We start from the raw sequence: 17,930 nt of genomic DNA on the forward strand, positions 1-17,930 counted from the left end.
TGCTTTTATTGTTCTTTTTTTCTCTTAGGACTGCCCCTGCAGCATGTGGAAGTTCCCGGGCTAGGGGTCGAATCAGGGCTACAGCTGCTGGCCTATACCACAGCAACATCAGATCCAAGCAACATCTGCGACCTACACCACAGCTCACGGAAATGCTAGATCCTTCACCCACTGAGGGAGGCCAGGATCAAACCCTCAAACCCACATTCTCTTGGATACTAATCGGATTATTATTATTATTATTATTTTGCTTTTTAGGGCCGCACTCATGGCATATGGAGGTTCCCAGGCTAGGGGTTCAATTGGAGCTACAGCTGCCAGCCTACACCACAGCCATAATAACGCCAGATCCGAGCCAAGTCTGCAATCTACACTACAGCAGATGGCAACACCAGATCCTTAACCCACTGACTGAGGCCAGGGATCAAACCCTCATCCTCATGGATACCAGTTGGATTCATTTCTGCTGAGCCGCAACGAGAACTCCCTGAACTATGCTTATTAAACGCAAATCACTTATCGACATCTCACAGAATATATGCTTTGGAGGATGTTACAAGGAAGGAAAGCTGTTTTAAGAGAAAAACACTGAAAAGGAAAAGAGTGAAATGGACAAAGTTAACATTGCTTAGTTTATATATATATATATATTTTTTGTCTTAATGCTATTTCTTTGGGCCGCTCCCCCAGCATATGGAGGTTCCCAGGCTAGGGGTCGAATCGGAGCTGTAGCCACTGGCCTACGCCAGAGCCACAGCAACGCGGGATCCGAGCCGCGTCTGCAACCTACACCACAGCTCATGGCAACGCCGGATCGTTAACCCACTGAGCAAGGGCAGGGACCTAACCCGCAACCTCATGGTTCCTAGTCGGATTCGTTAACCACTGCGCCACGACGGGAACTCCAGTTTATAATTTTGTTTAATTTCGCAATGATAAATTTAGGCACAGACCTCTCTCCAGTCCTCATGATAGTCAGAGTTTCCTCCATCCCTGTCTCGCCATAGCAAAGCATTGGAATGGTGAACATTTTACAAATTTATTAAAGCAAAGGTACATTTCCAGGGAGGGAGAGAGAGGAATCATGTGCACTCAGGTTAAAAAACGAGGGCCCAACTCACTCTGCTATAGTCTTTATACCCCCACTATGCGACCTGAGTGGAGACCCAATCTGATCTCCTGATTGGTCTTGGGCAGGATGCCTTATTTGCATCAGGAACAGGTTATGTAGAGGTGGGGTGAGGAATGGGCGACATTCCTTCTCTAGCAGGGAGTGAGTGGCCCAGGCTGGTAAAGGTGGGGGAAGGGGCATCACAGGGAGACAAGGCCAGAGGCTTTGGGGGTTAATCTCCTTGAAGGGGACTTGAAGCCTGTAACACTAGTACAGTGCAGGCTTACATTAATAAAAAGGCCTGCTAGTTAATAAAAAAAAAATACAAATGGCAAGTTTAATTCTCCTGTATATGCTGTCCCCTTACACTTTTATCCTTTTCAGAGCAAGAGAAAAATCCTGATCTAGAACAACTTCTAGAAATTACTGATCATCTAGATATTTCCAAGCAGGCGTCAGCATCCATTTACAGGGCTACAGAAGCACCTTCAGGGGTACAGAGACAGCAAAGCCACAGCATCTCCCTGCTTTCTTCAGGCTTAGAACTTGAGGCTAAACTCTAGTACCACGATGAAAGCAAAACAGCCACACCCTGCTAGTTAGAAAACAAAAGACTGAGCAAGCAGAGACTGATCCTTGCTTTAGTGCAATTTTAACTGCTTTTGTGTTGAGGCTCCACGAAGGGGTGTGGTTAGTGTTACCTCAGTCTTGCATAAGAAACTAGCAGCATCCCTTCAAAAGAAAAATGATAATTGCTCAGTGAAAAGAAAAACAACATAAAAGGCCCTTCAGAGTATTGTTTCAGAAACACCCACATAAGAACATATAATTAGGGGTAAACAAACCCAGCTCTGGCTGAAGGTTGATAAACATCTTTAAATCTCAAACCAGTCTTCAAGAGTTCACGTCTCATTAAATCTGTCATTGCTTTTGTGGCCAGCACTTCTCCCCTGCGTTTCCTAAGAGAGACAGGCAGATAGACAGACAGACAGCTGCATGGAGAGGAACCTCACAATAGCCATGCAAATACAGGAGGTCTTTTAAGCTTCTTTATGTGTGCTCCATCATCCCTCACCATGGCAGATGCAGGAAGGCAGACAGACACTGGGACTCGGGACTGAACAGGGAAAGGGAAGTGTGCACAGCTAAAGACAAACTGTTCAGGGGCTCAGAACAGAGGTTCGTTCTGGAATCAGAGAGACTTGGGGGTCTCAATTATGGCCCCACGACAGAGGAACAATGTGACAGTTGGAAAGGCACTTTTCAATTTACTGAAAGTAATGACATCTAAATTTCCAGGTGTTGTAAAGATTAAATGAGCTAGTAGGTGTAAATCACTTAGCAGAGGGCCTGGCCCATGGTCACGACGGTGAGCACTTAGTGACCCTGTGGGCCAGGGACTTTGCTAAATGCTTTAAATGTATCATTTCCCCTAGTCCTCAAAATAAACTGTCCAGAGGAGATGCATTGATTATCTCCTCTTTATAGGTGAGAAACTGGCGCTTTAGAGACATTAGGTAATTGGCCCAAGAAGGCGGCAGGGCCAGGCTTTCAGTCCACATCTGGCTGACTCTAGATGCCTCACTCCTTGCTCACAGATAACGTAGTCAGATGATGGTTACTCTATTTATCAAGAACCCACTGTGGGTTGGGAGCATCACAAATTTCACAAATAACTCATTTAATCCTTGTTACACTAGAAAGTCTGTGTTGCCTCTCATTCTACAGATAAGGAACTTAAGGCATCAAGAGATTAAGTATGACTCTCAGGTAGGGCTGGCTTCAGGGTCTGTGACCTGTGCAATTACATGGGACCTTGTGCTTGGGCCTCAAGCTTGGTTTAACACTCTGATGTTGCCATCTTGAAATTCTTAAGCATTATATATGAATGTGCGTGTGCGTAATATTAAAACATATGTTTGACAAAATATTTATTTTTGCATTGTATTCCACCTGTTAAGCAGCCAGTTCTGCCCTTGCCGAACTGCAATTTAAGTTGGAATTCGGGGACCCCACCTTTTGCTGAGGGCAGCATTAGTGGTATTGTGCCTTCAGGATCCTAGAAATAGAAGCCTACAAATTAATGTTTGCCATTACTGCCTAATGACAAGGACAGTCCTAGAAAGTGAATGGAATGGAGTTCTGTTGTGGCTCATCGGTAACAAAAAACCGACTAGTATCCATGAGGATGTGGGTTCGATCCCTGGCCTCACTCAATGGGCTAAGGATCTGGCATTGATGTGACTGTGGCATAGGCCAGCAGCTACAGCTCTGAATCAACCCCTAGCCTGGAAACTTCCATATGCCTCTGGGATAGCCCTAAAAAAAAGGAAAAGAAAAAAAAAAAAAGAAATAAAGTTGGCTCTGATTGGCCCTAGAATCATGAGTTAGGCCAATCAAAGTGAACGGGGGGGGGGGGGGCTAGAGATACTGTGATTGGCCAGCCCTGGGTCACATGCCCTCCAATGAATCTTGAAATACTGGGCACATTGGTTGGCAGATAGGATCCGCCCATGTATTTATTGTTTTTCTGAAATTGCAACTTAGCTAGGCATTCTGTATTTTTTCTGGCAACCCTGCCACCAGAAGCACACAGTAGTCAGAAGGAGCAGTTCCCAAAAGAAAGAGGAGTTGTGGACTAATATATTACTTCTTAAAGACAGAGTTTCAGTTTAGTCCTATTGGTTTGGTTCCCAAAGACTAGGTCTCAGTCCCAAATTCCCAGTGAAAATGCTAAATTCAGGCTATAGCCTCATTTTCAGGCTTCATGTGTGAGTTAATACAACTACTTGATACTCTAAATTGATCACGTTTGCCACCAGTGACTTCCATGTCCAAAAGCTATTGAAATTCTACTTAAAACTTTTTTTTCCTTCTTAAAACTTTAAATTCGTTTCTCTTGTTAATGAATATTAATGAATCCAACAAGGTCACAATACTTATTGCCATTTATGCATTTAGATTTGTTATGTTAAAAGTTCAATATAACATTTTGGTTTTAAGTGAAACAAAAAGGCTAATTTTTGTTTTCTTTTGTTTTGTTCTTTTAAATAAACCAGGATGTACTTTTTTAAAAATGCTGAACCAAAAAATGTATTTTGCCAAAGGCTTATACAGTCAAATCCTGTTGTAGAAATTAATCTATTTAATTGAAAAATATTTAAGAGGACTCTAGCCAATGGCCCAGATGTTACAGACAATATAGAATAGGATTAAATTATTGTACAAAAGGAAAATTTGGATGGCCCCCTACAATACGTTGAAATGTAATTTAGTCTTGAAAAACCAGGCTCGAGCATTGTGACCTTGAGGTATACTTAAAAATGAAGATAAAAAATTTCCCTTTTTTCCTCCCTCAGTGTTCTGGCTGTCCTTTTGCCCTCCCTTGGATTCTCATATCCATGTAAAAAATGATAAAAATGTAGGGAAAAAAATGATTAAAAATGTAGGAAAAATGTAGATAAAAATGCAGAGAAAAAACAGTCTAGTTGAAATACAATGAGAGCCAAACATGTAATTTAGAATTTTCTAATAGCCACTTTTAGAAAAGTAAAAAGAAACAGGTGAAAGCAATTTTAACAGTATTTTTAAATTTAATATATTCAAACTTTTATTATTCAGACATATAATCATTGTAAAAACTAATAAGATATTTTACATTCTTTTTATACTTCAGCACTTATCAGTTTAACACTATTTTAATTGGACATATTTGATCTATATTTAGATTTCACAAAATTTATGGTCAATGAAGTAGATTCATATACCCAAATAATTCCAAAAATATTTAATAATTTTCCAGTAACAGAACTGAGTTTCACTTTAGGAGATGTATCAGTCAGGGTCCACTCAGGAGACAAAGCCACACTAATCAGTGGGAAAGTAAACAATCTCTCTGCCACTAAATAGGATTCAAAAGAGAAATAAAAATATCTAGGCTAGGAGTTCCCATCGTGGCTCAGTGGTTAACGAATCCGACTAGGAACCATGAGGTTGCGGGTTCGATCCCTGGCCTTGCTCAGTGGGTTGGGGACCCGGTGTTGCTGTGAGCTGTGGTGTAGGTTGCAGACGCGGCTCGGATCCTGCGTTGCTGTGGCTCTGGCGTAGGTTGGTGGCTATAGCTCCGATTCGACCCCTAGCCTGGGAACCTCCATATGCCGCAGAAGCGGCCCTAGAAAAGGCAAAAACAAAAACAAAACAAAACAAAAAAAAAAACCACAAAAATGAAAGAGAAAAAAAACAACAAAAGATGTTTTGGAAAGAATAAAGAAATTGTTACTAGGATGAATAGAGGAAAAAAAGAGCCAGAGAGAAAATATGTGAGATTAAAAATGAGAAGTACTGGAGTTCCCATTGTGGCACAGTGGAAACAAATCTGACTAGTATTCACGAGGATGCAGGATCCATCCCTGGCCTCGCTCAGTGGGTCAGGGATCTGGCATTGCCATGAGCTGTGGTGTAGGTCGCAGATGCAGCTTGGATCCCAAGTTGCTATGGCTGTGGTGTAGGCCATCAGCTGTAGCTTGGATTCAACCCCTAGCCTGGGACCCTTCATATGCTGCAAGTGCGGCCCTAAAAAAAAAAAAAAAAAAAAGAGAAGTACGTAATTACAAAAAAATATGAAAGTAATTATGATATATCGTGTGAAATCCTAAGGCAACAATTTGATAACCTAGAAGAAATGGATGTATGGTAATGACAAATAGCAAAACTGACCCAAGAAGACATTAAAAATATGAAAAGAATAATCACCATTTAAAAGATTACAAAGGTGACTGAACATCTACCCATTTTTATAAAACCATCAGATGATTTTACAGCTGAGTTCAATCTAACCTTTAGAGGAGAGATAATTTCAGTATCATTCATCGTAGCAGAAGTCCTCCAATTTGCTTTATGATGCTTAATATAACTTTAGTTCTAAAGTTTGATAAAGATAGTTATGAAAAAGTGATAAAGGTGGGAGAAGGAGCATTGAACTAACTTATGTATAAATTCCAAGTGAAATATAAACAGATTGAATCCAACAGAATATTAATAATATAATATGGACATCCAAGAATGAGTCAATATCAAGAATATATAAATGTATATAACTTATTACATTAAAAGCTTAAAGGAGAAGAATATTATTATATCAACCGAATGCTAAAAGTCCTTTAATAAGATTTAATCATCATTTCTAGTTTTTAAAAAACCCCAATGTAAAACAGAAGAGATCAGGACTTGAACATAACCATAACTCTTTGCTAAAAATTAAATACAAATATCTTTCTAGATGATAAAACACTAAAAGACAGTTATATTAAAATCAGGAAAAAGCCCAACTATCACTATTTTCATTCAATATCATTTTGGAGGTTCAAGAAAGTACTAAGAGAAAAAATATGAACTAGAAATAGAGTTGGTACAAAGTGGTTGAATTAGGGATACATTTTTGAGATAAAGTCAGTATCACTTGCTGATAAACTGAATATGGAGAGTAAGGAAAAAGCAGAGTCATGAATGACTCCTGGGTTTTTGATCCATGCAAGTAGTTAAGAGTGGTAGTCATCTGTTGAAATGGGGACGGTCTAGGAAATAGATTTGTTAAAGAAATCAAGAATTTGGTTTCGACACAAGTTTGAGAAAGTGTTTAAAGACATAGCCTCTGGACCAGACCAACTGAAGTTGATTCCCAGGTTCACCACTTACTAGCTGCATGGTCCTAAGTCACTCAACACCTCTGTGCATGACTTTTCTTCAAGTGTAAAACAGCAATAACAATTGGAGCTTCTTCACAGAGCTGTGGTGAGGGCCAGACAAGTAATTGGCAGGAGTCATTGTGTGATTCACTGAGTTATCCCAAATTCCTAGAACAGTGCCAGGAATAGTGTGCATGCTCAATAAATACTGCTGAATGAACAGATGTTTATTACGTATATGAGGGAAGGTGTTGAATAGACATGTGGATTCACAAGTCTGTAAATTAGAGCCAGACATTGTTAATAGATATTAAAGCTAAGAAAACAGCTATAATGAAAAGGAAGTTCTTTAGATCTTAAAACATACAACAAGCTACAACATTTAAAAGTGTGTTATTATTGCAAGAATAGTCTGATAGATCAGTGGTACAGAAAATATAATCCAGAAATAGAAATTAATGCATATAAATGCATGGGGGAGGGAATTGATTATCCAAACAACCAATGACATTGAGGGAAATGGTTAAGAATTTGTGTAGGAGGGAGATTTCAGTTAGATCCTTATATCACATTATAACCAAAATAAATTCATGATAATTTAAAGGGTTGAAGTTAAATATGAAAACAAAAAACAAAAGCTGTTGAGGAAAATATAGGCAAATACTTCAAAATCTCTTGAGATGGGAATTTAGTAAAGATTAAAAGTGTGGAAGAAATCACATAGGAAAAAATAGATGCATTTGACAACATAAAAATTTTAAAGTTCTGAACATTAAAGAGTCATAAAAAGAGTCATAAAATAAAATAAAAATGGCAAACTTGCAAGCTATTTTGAAAATACTACAGGTAAATGATTAATCTGACATCGTTTAAGGTGTTAGGAAAAGTACAAGCATGCTAACAAAAGAATTGACAAGAGAGATGAACAGAAAATGTATGGAAGAAAAATACAAAAATAGACATATGAATAATTTTCAGTCTCTCTAGTAATTAATTGAAGACACCTAACTGGGTAGATAATATTTTTTTGTGTCAAAGTGTCAAAAAAAATCTTAAAAATTTCAATATTCAGTGTTACTAGAGATGAAAAGAAATTAGTACTCACGATACATTATAAGTAGGAAAACTCTAGCTGGAGTTTTGGAAATACACACACACACACACACACACATATAAAGCTTTAATTTTTTAATGTCTTTTACACCAAGGATTTCATTTCTAGGAATATATTTTAAGAAAATTTATATACACATTAAATATAAAAATGACTTACATTTTTTAATATGAGAAGATGTCCAAAATGGATTAATAAGAGCAAAAAGTAAGTTATAAAATAGAATATACTGTGGTGGTCCCATTTTTATTTAAAAATACTTTCTGAAAGAAGATCAAAAAGAAGATATCAAGCCATAAATGATTGTCTCTTGGTTAAAAGATTTTGTGTGATTTTAAAAAGATTTGTACTTCAGGAGTTCCAATCATGACTCAGTGGTTAACGAATCCGACTGGTACCCATGAGGATGTGGGTTCGACCCCTGGCCTCGCTCAGTGGGTTAAGGATCTGGCATTGTCATGAGCTGTAGTGTAGGTCACAGACATGGCTCGTATTACATGTTGTTGTGGCTGTGTAGGCCAGCAGCTACAGCTCTGATTCATCCCCTAGCCTGGGAACCTCAATATGCCGTGGGTGTGGCCCTAAAGACAAAAGACAAAAAAAAAGGATTTATAGTGGATATTTTCCAAATTTTCTGTAATGAATATATAATTTTAAAATATTTAAATTGAAAATGCAATACAGTGCAATTTAGAATATTTCTAATTTTTAATTTTATAGCTGCACCTGGGACATATGGAAGTTCCTTGGCCAGGGATTGAATCTGAGCCACAGCTGCAACTTACATCGCAGCAGCAATGCCCATCAGATCCTTTAACCCACTGCACCAGGCAGAGGATCAAGCCCACACCTTCGCAGCAACCCAAGCAGCTGAAGACAGGTTCTTAATCCACTGTGCCACAGTGAGAACTCCCTAGGATATTTCTATTATAAAAGTTTGCTAACATCATTTGAGACTGACTGAAAATTACGGTTGATAAAATTTAATATTATGACTGACATTCATTCTTGAGGAAATAATGGATCTATGCGAAGATCATCAGTGAATATAAAACGACTAGATGAAAAGTTACAATGACTATATCAATCTGACACCCTCTGGGCCCTCAGGTTAACTTCAGCATCATGCAAGGAGGACCACCAGACAGTAAGTGTTTTGTGATGTGATGCAGCAGAAAGTGCACAGTGACACCCATGAATATTCTTGCCAGATAGAAAGGAAAGACAGAAAGAAGGAAGGGAGGGAGGACAGAAGGGAGGGAGGAGAGGAAGAACCTCAATCCAATCAAGCTTATAGATCTACCAGTTTATAGAAAATACAAGGGATGGAAGAATAAGCTGAGCAATACCATGAGGAGGCTAAGAGCCAAACTCAGAAAGTGGGCAAGTCACCAAGTGAAACAGCCTGGTCCTTTCAAAACTAAATGGTAAGAATAAAAGAAATGTGAGAAATAATGTAATAACCAAGTATGATGCATGGTCCTTTTTTGGATCCTGACTTGAACAAACAATAAAAGGTCATTTTTTAGATTAGTCGTGGGCCATATATTACATGATACCAAATAATTTTTGTTAATTTTGTTAGTTATGGTAATGATGTATTATATTTAAAACATCCTTATCTGTTAGATGTGATAACTGAGGTATTTGTGACATTATGTAATGTCTGAAATTTGATTTTAAGTACTCCAGAATTTCTTTTAAAAAGATATCTGTGCATGAGGAGGGAAGTTATACTGATAAAACAAAATTGACCCAAACTTTGAAGCTTGAATGAGGAGTGCACTGGGGTTCAATAGATTATCCTCTTTACTTTGGTCACTTTGGTGTGTATTTGAAAATATGTATCATTAAAGTTAAAAAATAAAATACAAATAACTTTGGCATAGACTTTCACTGAAGTAAAAATTTTCTGTTCATAGTTTGGTATGAATGGACATTGTTCAAGTTTGCAAATGTGAACATTTTTATTCCTTAGAACTTCGGGAGTTCCTGTTGTAGCACAGTGGAAGCAAATCCGACTAGTACCTCCATATGCTGCAAGTGCGGCCTTAAAAAGAAAAAAAAAAAAAAAAAAGAAAGAAAGAAAGAAATTAAGGTCTTATATCTCTGACTGGAGCAAACAAATCATTAGGAATTGTTAGTTTAACCTTAGGTTAATTATATATATAAATTTGGGAAAATATATATATTATATATTAAATATAAATATATTATATATTTAAATATATATATATTTGGGAAAAGGTAAAGAAAATCATAGAGTAAAACAGATTGTGAGAAGATGTGGGAAGAAATATGTCTGAAAAGCCAAAAAAGAAAACATAACAATCTCTAAAAGACATAGCACATGTTCTCTTGCATAAGAATGACTGAGACCTTCAGATTCCCTATGAAGGAATGAGGGTCCTCCATGAACATGGTCCTACATGTCAATGGGCAGCTTAGTGACAAAGAAGGGAGAAAAGGGGGGTCACAAGCATTTTTTTGTTTCGTTTTGTCATTTTAGGGCCGCACCTATGGCATATGGTGGTTCGCAGGCTAGGGGTTGAATCAGAGCTGCAGCTGGTGGCCTACACCACAGCCACAGCAATGCCAGATCGTTAACCCACTGAGCGAGGCCAGGGATCAAACCTGCATCCTCATGGATACTGCTCAGGTTCATTACCACAGAATCACAACAGGAACTCCGGGTCACAAGCATTTTTAAGGTTGTGTTCTCTCCAGCACACTGATGTCCAAACCCTATAAGGAGATGCCCTTAGTTCTTTCTGAGTTGGGAGACCATCAGTCCTAACCTCATGGTTTTGTTACCATGACTAGCTCATCACACTTGCTTTGTACCTGTCCTGTACCGTATCTTCGCTCTGTACTGTCCTGCCCACTACAGTGTAAGAGTCATGAGGACGGGGACCATGACTGCAGAGTCCCTGCCAAATCTCATCCTCTCTACGGTGTGTGGCACACAGTAGGTGCTCAATGAATATTATTTCACTAAATCGATCATCTTTTTGTTATAAAATTATCTCCCAATATTTTCTACCCTATTCTATATGATACAAGTTTGTTTTTTGAGAAATGGCAAAATAAAGGCTTTAGACCCTTCTGGAGATTCAATACTAAAATCCTCACAACAATTTTTCTGTTCCTATGGGACTGCATGGAGGATGTTTATAATGCCTAATAATGCTCTAGGAAGTTAGCTAAGAACTCCACCATCGCCTGGGAGTTGCAAAACCTTGGGAACTTTTCCCCTGGTGTGTTTAAGAGTGTTCAAGCTCATTCAGCACGAGGAATGGACTAGCTTCTCTCAACATATTTGTCTTCCCCCTAAGTCACACCGCAGTTTCTTTTCAGGGTCATACACGATTCCAGCAGCCTTTTCGGTGTAAGGGAGCTAGCCCTACAGGTTTCCCTCGGCTCTCACGGCTCTAATAAGAGACAATCCCTACAGCCTAGTACAGTTTCTCAGCAGGATAAAAGCTAGTTTCTATAAGGTAATATTTCTCTTTTGAGAAAGTATAGCCCGTAACTCTGGCGCTATCAAATTTCCAGGTCATCTTTGCTTGCTGGGAAAAAGAATCCTTACGAAGAGAAGTTGCTCCCTGGGGGAAGAAGAAGGCAACGATTGCCACTCAAGATGACTCTGTATCCTGGAAGGATGGCAGCCCTGGGCCACAGGGGGGCTGCCGAGTTGTTGGGCAGAGATGGCTTGGGTGACCACAGAAGGGAAGATCCCTTAAATGGTGTGACTTTCATGGCCCTTCCGTAAAGCTTTCGCAAACTGGCCAACGCGGTCATTCTCTGCCGCGCTCTGATCCTTTTCAAGTTGTTGAAGTCACTCAGCGGATTAACAGGGCATTGCCCTGGCTTTCTCAAAGGCACACGCACAGAACCGTTTAATGCCATTTTCAAGGGCACAAGGACAGAGATCTGAGAGCCTCGCCAATGAACACAGAATAAAACCATCACCACCACCAAACAGGATAACACCTGATGGGGGAACGCGTGCCTTCCCATTGCCTCTGTCCTGCACGCTCTCTGCTGAAACTCCCTGCTTTCCATTCCCACTTACTGGGTCCCGCACCTCAAACACGGAGGAGGGACTGTGGTAAGGAAAGGCCCACATCACCTCTAACACAAACCCTCTCCCCATAGGTACATGCATGCTCATCTCATTGCATTTCCAGCCTCAACCCTGGTCAAGAGAACAACTCTTTTGTGATCTTTGAAGTTACCTTGATTTTTCAAAAATTTAGGTAGATCCAGTAAGGGGTGGGGGTAGAAATCACTTGATGTAGAATAGCTGATAGATTATTTGGTCATATTTACCAAATGTCTTACCTGCTCTATTATCTGCTTTTTCAGATGTGTGCTGTTTTTGATTTTCAATTGCTCTTATTTACCAAATGTCTTATTCGTTATATTATCTGTTTTCTCAGATGTGTCCCCCCCGCGCCTTTTTTTTATTTCACTGCTAAGAGAGTCTAGCCTAACAAAATGGGTGACTTGCTTAACAATCCAAGAAGTGTCAAGCACCCTGTGCAGGTTAAGCTGGCAGATTCCACGGCAGTGACTGGTATTTATAAGTTTTCATCCCTGCAATCGATGATTTTTATAAGAACTTAAAGCATTTGCCTTCAAAAGGAAATTTTAAGGGCTGACTATTTGATAAAGATCAAATATTTTGTTATAGCAAATGCTTTCAAATATTCAAAAGGACTCTCTCAGTAGTCCTGCCATCATCTTCTAAAATCAAACAAGCAAACAAACACATCTTTAGAATCATCTGTAACTTAAAGTTACATTAGTGCATCAATTTCTGAAAATACCCATGTAGACAAATATACCTTAAATGTCTATGGGAGGAGATAACAATGGAAAATATTTCCCAAAAGTATAGAGTCAATGATAGAGTGAATGAATATAACATATTTTATAATATATTTGACTTTACAGTTTTGCATTTTGGCATTCTTCCCCCCTCCCCACCACTTGTGTGCCGGACAGAAAAATATTTTGGCTTTTCTATTCTCTTCTAAGAAGGTCTGAGCAATTTTACTTGTGGCCAAATACAGAATTAACTAGAAGTCTATAATAATGCAGTTCACTGTACAGATTGAGATATGCTATGAGACAAATCATGTCCAACACAAAATCATAACTGCACAAACTACTTAGAGAGAAAGCCTTAAATAGCAGAGTATATGCCTACATCTATTTGGTTTCCTCCTGAGGCTTTTACTTTGTTGATGTGCTAGCCTGTTTGGGCCAACTACATTATCATTTGAGTTTTAATCACTCATAAACTATGTATTTTTGATATATATGTGTGAAAAAAAATATATATATAATGAGTTTATAGGTTCTTACAGATCCTTTAGGCACCTTCATGAGTTCTCACCATCAGCTGTGTTTGTGTGTGGGTTCAGTTACCAAAGAGTTCAGATTTCTCTTTCTCAAAGCTACAAAAAACGAATTGTTCTTTCAGCCACAATTATTAAGAAATAACTTTGGGAGTTCCCATTGTGGCTCAGCCGTAATGAACCCTACTAGTATCCATGAAGATGTGCGCTTCATCCCTGGCCCTGCTCAGTGGGTTAAGGAGCTGGTGTTGCCATGAGCTGTGGTGCAGGTCGAAGACATGGCTTGGATCTGGCATTGCTGTGGCTGTGGTATAGGCTGGCAGCTGCAGCTCTGATTTGACTCCTAGCCTGGGAACTTTCATATGCCATGGATGCAGCCCTAAAAAAAAAAAGAAAAGAAAGAAGTAACTTCATAAAAGCAATTTTTAACTAAGAGAAGGTGTATGTGTTTATATAACAGAAGGTTCAAACTATTATAAGGATTTTAGATTTTTTTCCTTTCAATGTTAAAGCCTCAGATGACCCAGGAGGCCCCAGAGAAAGACCAAAAATCTACACACTTTACATGTTCACATTGAACTCATTTCCACAAATAGTTGCCAGTCACTAGCTCTGGGGTTCAAAGATGAGTAAGAGTTCCTTTTCAAGAAGCTAAGAATCTGAGAAGAAATCGGTAAACAGAAAGCCAGCTGTGTAGCAAAATAGCAAGTGTCAGATTATCCATCTGAATGAAAGGCTTTGAGGCTACATGAGAAGAAATGATCAATTTCCCCTGGGGGCTGTGTGGGAGGATGCTAGATTCACTTTACTGGTTGCATCCTAATATTTAATTTCCCCTTTGGATGGGACTGTAAGTGATCGACCCCATTTAGGTTCCAGGGACAAGTCTTCTTGTCAGCCACTAAGCATAATCCAAGACCCTTTTCAAGTTTATTATTTTCATTGCCTATAGGGACTGGTTCGAGGAACCTAAGCTGGTCCAGCCAGAGTCTCCCCTTCCTTCAATTTCCTTTCTATCACAAGTCTTCCTAGTGTCCCTCTTAGTTTTGAGGCACCTATAGCTAATCCCTGGTCTTCTCCACTTATGCTTGCTTCCTTGGTGATTCATCCAATCTTATGTCTTTAAATATCATCTGTATGCTAACAATGCTGAAAAACATCTCGCCTGTCTAGACTCCTCCCCCAATTGCAGACTCAGATCCCTCTGCCCACACAACATCTACACCTGGATGTTGATGGACTTCTGAAACTCAGCATGTCCCGAACCCAAGACTGGATGTTCCTCCCCATACCTGCTCTACCCACAGCTTCCCCATCTCATAGCATGACACTTTCAGCAAAAATCTGGGAGTCATCCTTGACTCTTCTATCACCTCCTCCATCCAACCTGCCAGGAACTTCTGCTAGCCCTATATTCATGCCCTACAGTTCCACCATGTCTCATTACCCCTACAGCCACCATGCTGGTCCAGCCACTATCATCTCTTGCCTGGATTACTAGAAGAGGACTTAAATGGTTTTCCAGATTCCACTCTTGCTCCCTTGCAATCTACTTTCAATGCAGCAGCTGGAGAGATCCTCTTAAACCTGAGTTGGATCATTTACTCTTTAACTCAAAACCCTGCAGATGAAAAGCCAAAGTGGACCCACACAACCTGGTCCTCTGTTACTGCCATGATTCAGTCTCTGACTGCTAATCCTTTGCTCATTCCATTCCAGCCATGCTGGATGTTGTTCAAACATGCTGGCAGTGCTCCTGCTCTGGACCTTGGTGCTGTTTGCTTCTTCTGCCTGGGATAGTCTTCCCCAAGCTATCACATGTCTCACTTTCCCACAACCTCACGGCTTTGTGTCAATGCCATCTTCCTGGTGAAGTCTTCCCTGACCACATTATAAAAACTACTGCCCATCCCTTCCTACACTCCCAATCCTCTTCATCCTGCACAATGTTTCCTTTTTTCCACAGATTTCATCATCATTTAATGTGCTGTATGACTTACATATGTGTGCATATATATGTACATATATACATGTACCTGTCTACACTTATAAATGGGGTGTATATATGCACATATATATGTATTTTCAAATGTGTGTCTTCCCCCATTTGAATGTATGTTCCACAAGGGCAGAAATACTTAATCAGTTTTGTTTACTAATATATTCCAAGGGCCTAGGACAGTGCCTGGCATGCAGCAGGTGTCTAATAAATATTTGTTAAATAACTAAATAAAATAGGGAAGCCAAAGGGCACATCAGCACACAAAGGAAAGAACTGAGAGAATTGGATCCAAAGACCTGATCAAACCATGCCTAAAGTCCACCCTGGACTTTTTTCAGTAGGCTAAAGTCACCACTGGATTTTACATTTTAAAGCAGTTTGAATTCAGCTGTTTATTATTAACCAGCAAAAGCATCCTAAGGGATGCAGAAAGTTAGGGAAATTTCAGACCCTTCAAATGAGAAGAGCCTTAAAAGCTGAATAGGACTCATACTCCTTCATAACCAGGACACTTGAAAGAGGGGTCTGCATGTCTTGTCTACATTTCCTTATCAACCCTAAATACTTTTCCATGCCCAGCACTGCACTGAAACTGCAGTCACTCTGGCCACCAAGGATCTACTGCTTGCACAGTGTTCAACTCTTTTATTTATTTATTTATTTATTTATTTATTTATTTATTGCTTTTTAGGGCCACCCCCATGGCATATGGAGGTTCCCAGCTATCAGGGCTGCAGCTGCCGGCCTATACCACAGTCACAGCAACAGAGGATCCTTAACCCACTGAACAAGGCCAGGGATCAAACCCGCATCCTCATAGATACTAGTCAGATTCTTAACCCGCTGAGCCACAACGGGGACTCCTAGTATTCAACTCTTATCTTGTTTGTCCCTCTGTCTCTCTCTATAGAATTAGTCTTCTCTTTGCAGAGTTGGCCACACTTACCTCTCCTCCCATGCCCTCTATTAGGCCATTTTCTCCTGGATTTCTCTCTTTCTGGAAATTCCTTCACACCTCCACAATGGAGGCTGGACATCTCCTAAAGGTTGATGTTCTCCAGGGCTGTGTCTAAGGACCACATCACCTCCTACTCTGCAGTCTCCCAGTGAGGAGCCTCATCCAGCCCCATGACTTCCAGAACATAAAGATGATGTGCTGCTCATTTCTAAAGTTCAATGTCCATCCCAGACCTCTGGGTACCACATTCACAGATTCCATGACATAGAAGACAGCTCCTCTTAGGCCTCCCACAGAAATCTTAAACTCGGTAAATGGAATTCATCCTCCTACCCCATACTTCCTGCCTATTTGAATGGCTCCACTTCACGCCTTTCCTACACCCCCCTTCCTACTGGTTTTTAGACTTTCATCCCACAGATAAAAGCAGCTGCTTCCTAACTGGTCTCCCAACTTCATATACCTTTCTTTGCCTTTTCTTCACCTACTGCCAACTCTTTCTCTAGCTGGTGTTTATTGCTGGGGGCAGCGCCTCACCTAGGGGGCATTTTGGAAATGTGGAGTGGGGAGCAGAATTTTTGGTTGAGTCAAAGATCATGGGGCAGTCATACAGGGAAGTTAGACAGCCTGCAATACCTGGGAGGTCACATGTCCCAGACAACTCTCAAATGTCTTGCTAGACAATCATTAGGGTCATGCTGCCAAAACCATTGTCAGTTGAAATAATTTTCTTTTATTTCTTCTTAATCTTATAATTATGGCTTATGTTAATTAACAGTATATTACGTGTGATAGGTTATCATCTATGAATTTTATAGCATACTTTATCAGCACAATAAAGATGATGACATGAATTTATTGGCTACAAAGAGGTGGCAGATAGCCTAGAACCTCTGATCTGGACGGCAGAGTGCCAACTGGAAGCTCAGGCTCCTGATGTCATCTGTGGGGGGGTGGTGTTTGACGCCCAGTTAACTTTGATTTCAGTTAAACATCATATTTTAATCTAAGTATGTCTCATACAATATGCTGAGACTAAAAATTATTCATTGTTTATCTGAAATTCCAATTTAACCAGGTGCCCTGTACTTTTATTTGCTAAATCTGGCAATCCTAGATGACCTGCCTGACTTTTTTGGCCAATATTTAAAATCAGTATATTTTTATATTAAAATGTGAATTTTAAGATTTCTTTGGAAAAGCAGAGGTCTTGATCTGGCTACATGCTTGCCTGGGAACAGCCCCCAGACATGAGTGGAGTCAGCACCCTTTAGATGGGGTCTGTCTGCTCACCAGAGTTCACTGCAAACCCTACCCGATGTGCTCACCCTCACGGAATAGTTAAAGCATTGCCTCTTGCCCACCTGTTTACTCTAACTCTTCTAGCTAAGAGAAAAGTGAAATGTTCTTTCTTTCATTGATCGTGTCTATTAAAAATGGAAAAATGAAAGATAATACAATAGGGTTCTAAGCCTCTAAGAAAATGGGAGAAAATATATTTCTGTGAGGATGTGAAGAATTTTCCTATGTGTTTTCTTACCTTTGGCCAGCTTTGCTCAAAGTCTTGGAAATATTTAAGTTGGTGACATTTGCTCTAACTATTTCCAAATTGATTTAACCAAAATTGCAACTCTGATTGTCATTTCCCTGCTTATGTAGAAAAATCCATCAGTGGTGCTCCATTTACTCAAGTTA

The 17,930-nt window shown here is 39.7% G+C and overlaps 1 long non-coding RNA gene across 4 annotated transcripts in view; it reads left to right on the top strand.

Annotated features, from left to right (window-relative positions):
- LOC102161687 (uncharacterized) overlaps positions 1-17,930 on the top strand; it is a 308,192-nt gene that overhangs the window by 203,266 nt on the left and 86,996 nt on the right. For 3 of the 4 annotated variants that reach the window (XR_014819665.1, XR_014819668.1, XR_014819671.1), the window contains one exon: positions 11,465-13,269. The exons of the other annotated variant lie outside the window; for it this stretch is intronic. This is a non-coding gene — a long non-coding RNA (uncharacterized LOC102161687). Of the gene's footprint in view, positions 1-11,464; positions 13,270-17,930 lie in introns of those variants that run through there. 4 annotated transcript variants of the gene reach the window in all.

The sequence above is a fragment of the Sus scrofa genome, chromosome 1, assembly GCF_054392235.1.
Source record: "Sus scrofa isolate SSC_HxYL_T2T_F1_AM1 chromosome 1, Sscrofa_HxYL_maternal_Yorkshire_Landrace_v2.0, whole genome shotgun sequence".
NCBI classification, from domain to species: Eukaryota; Metazoa; Chordata; class Mammalia; order Artiodactyla; family Suidae; genus Sus; species Sus scrofa.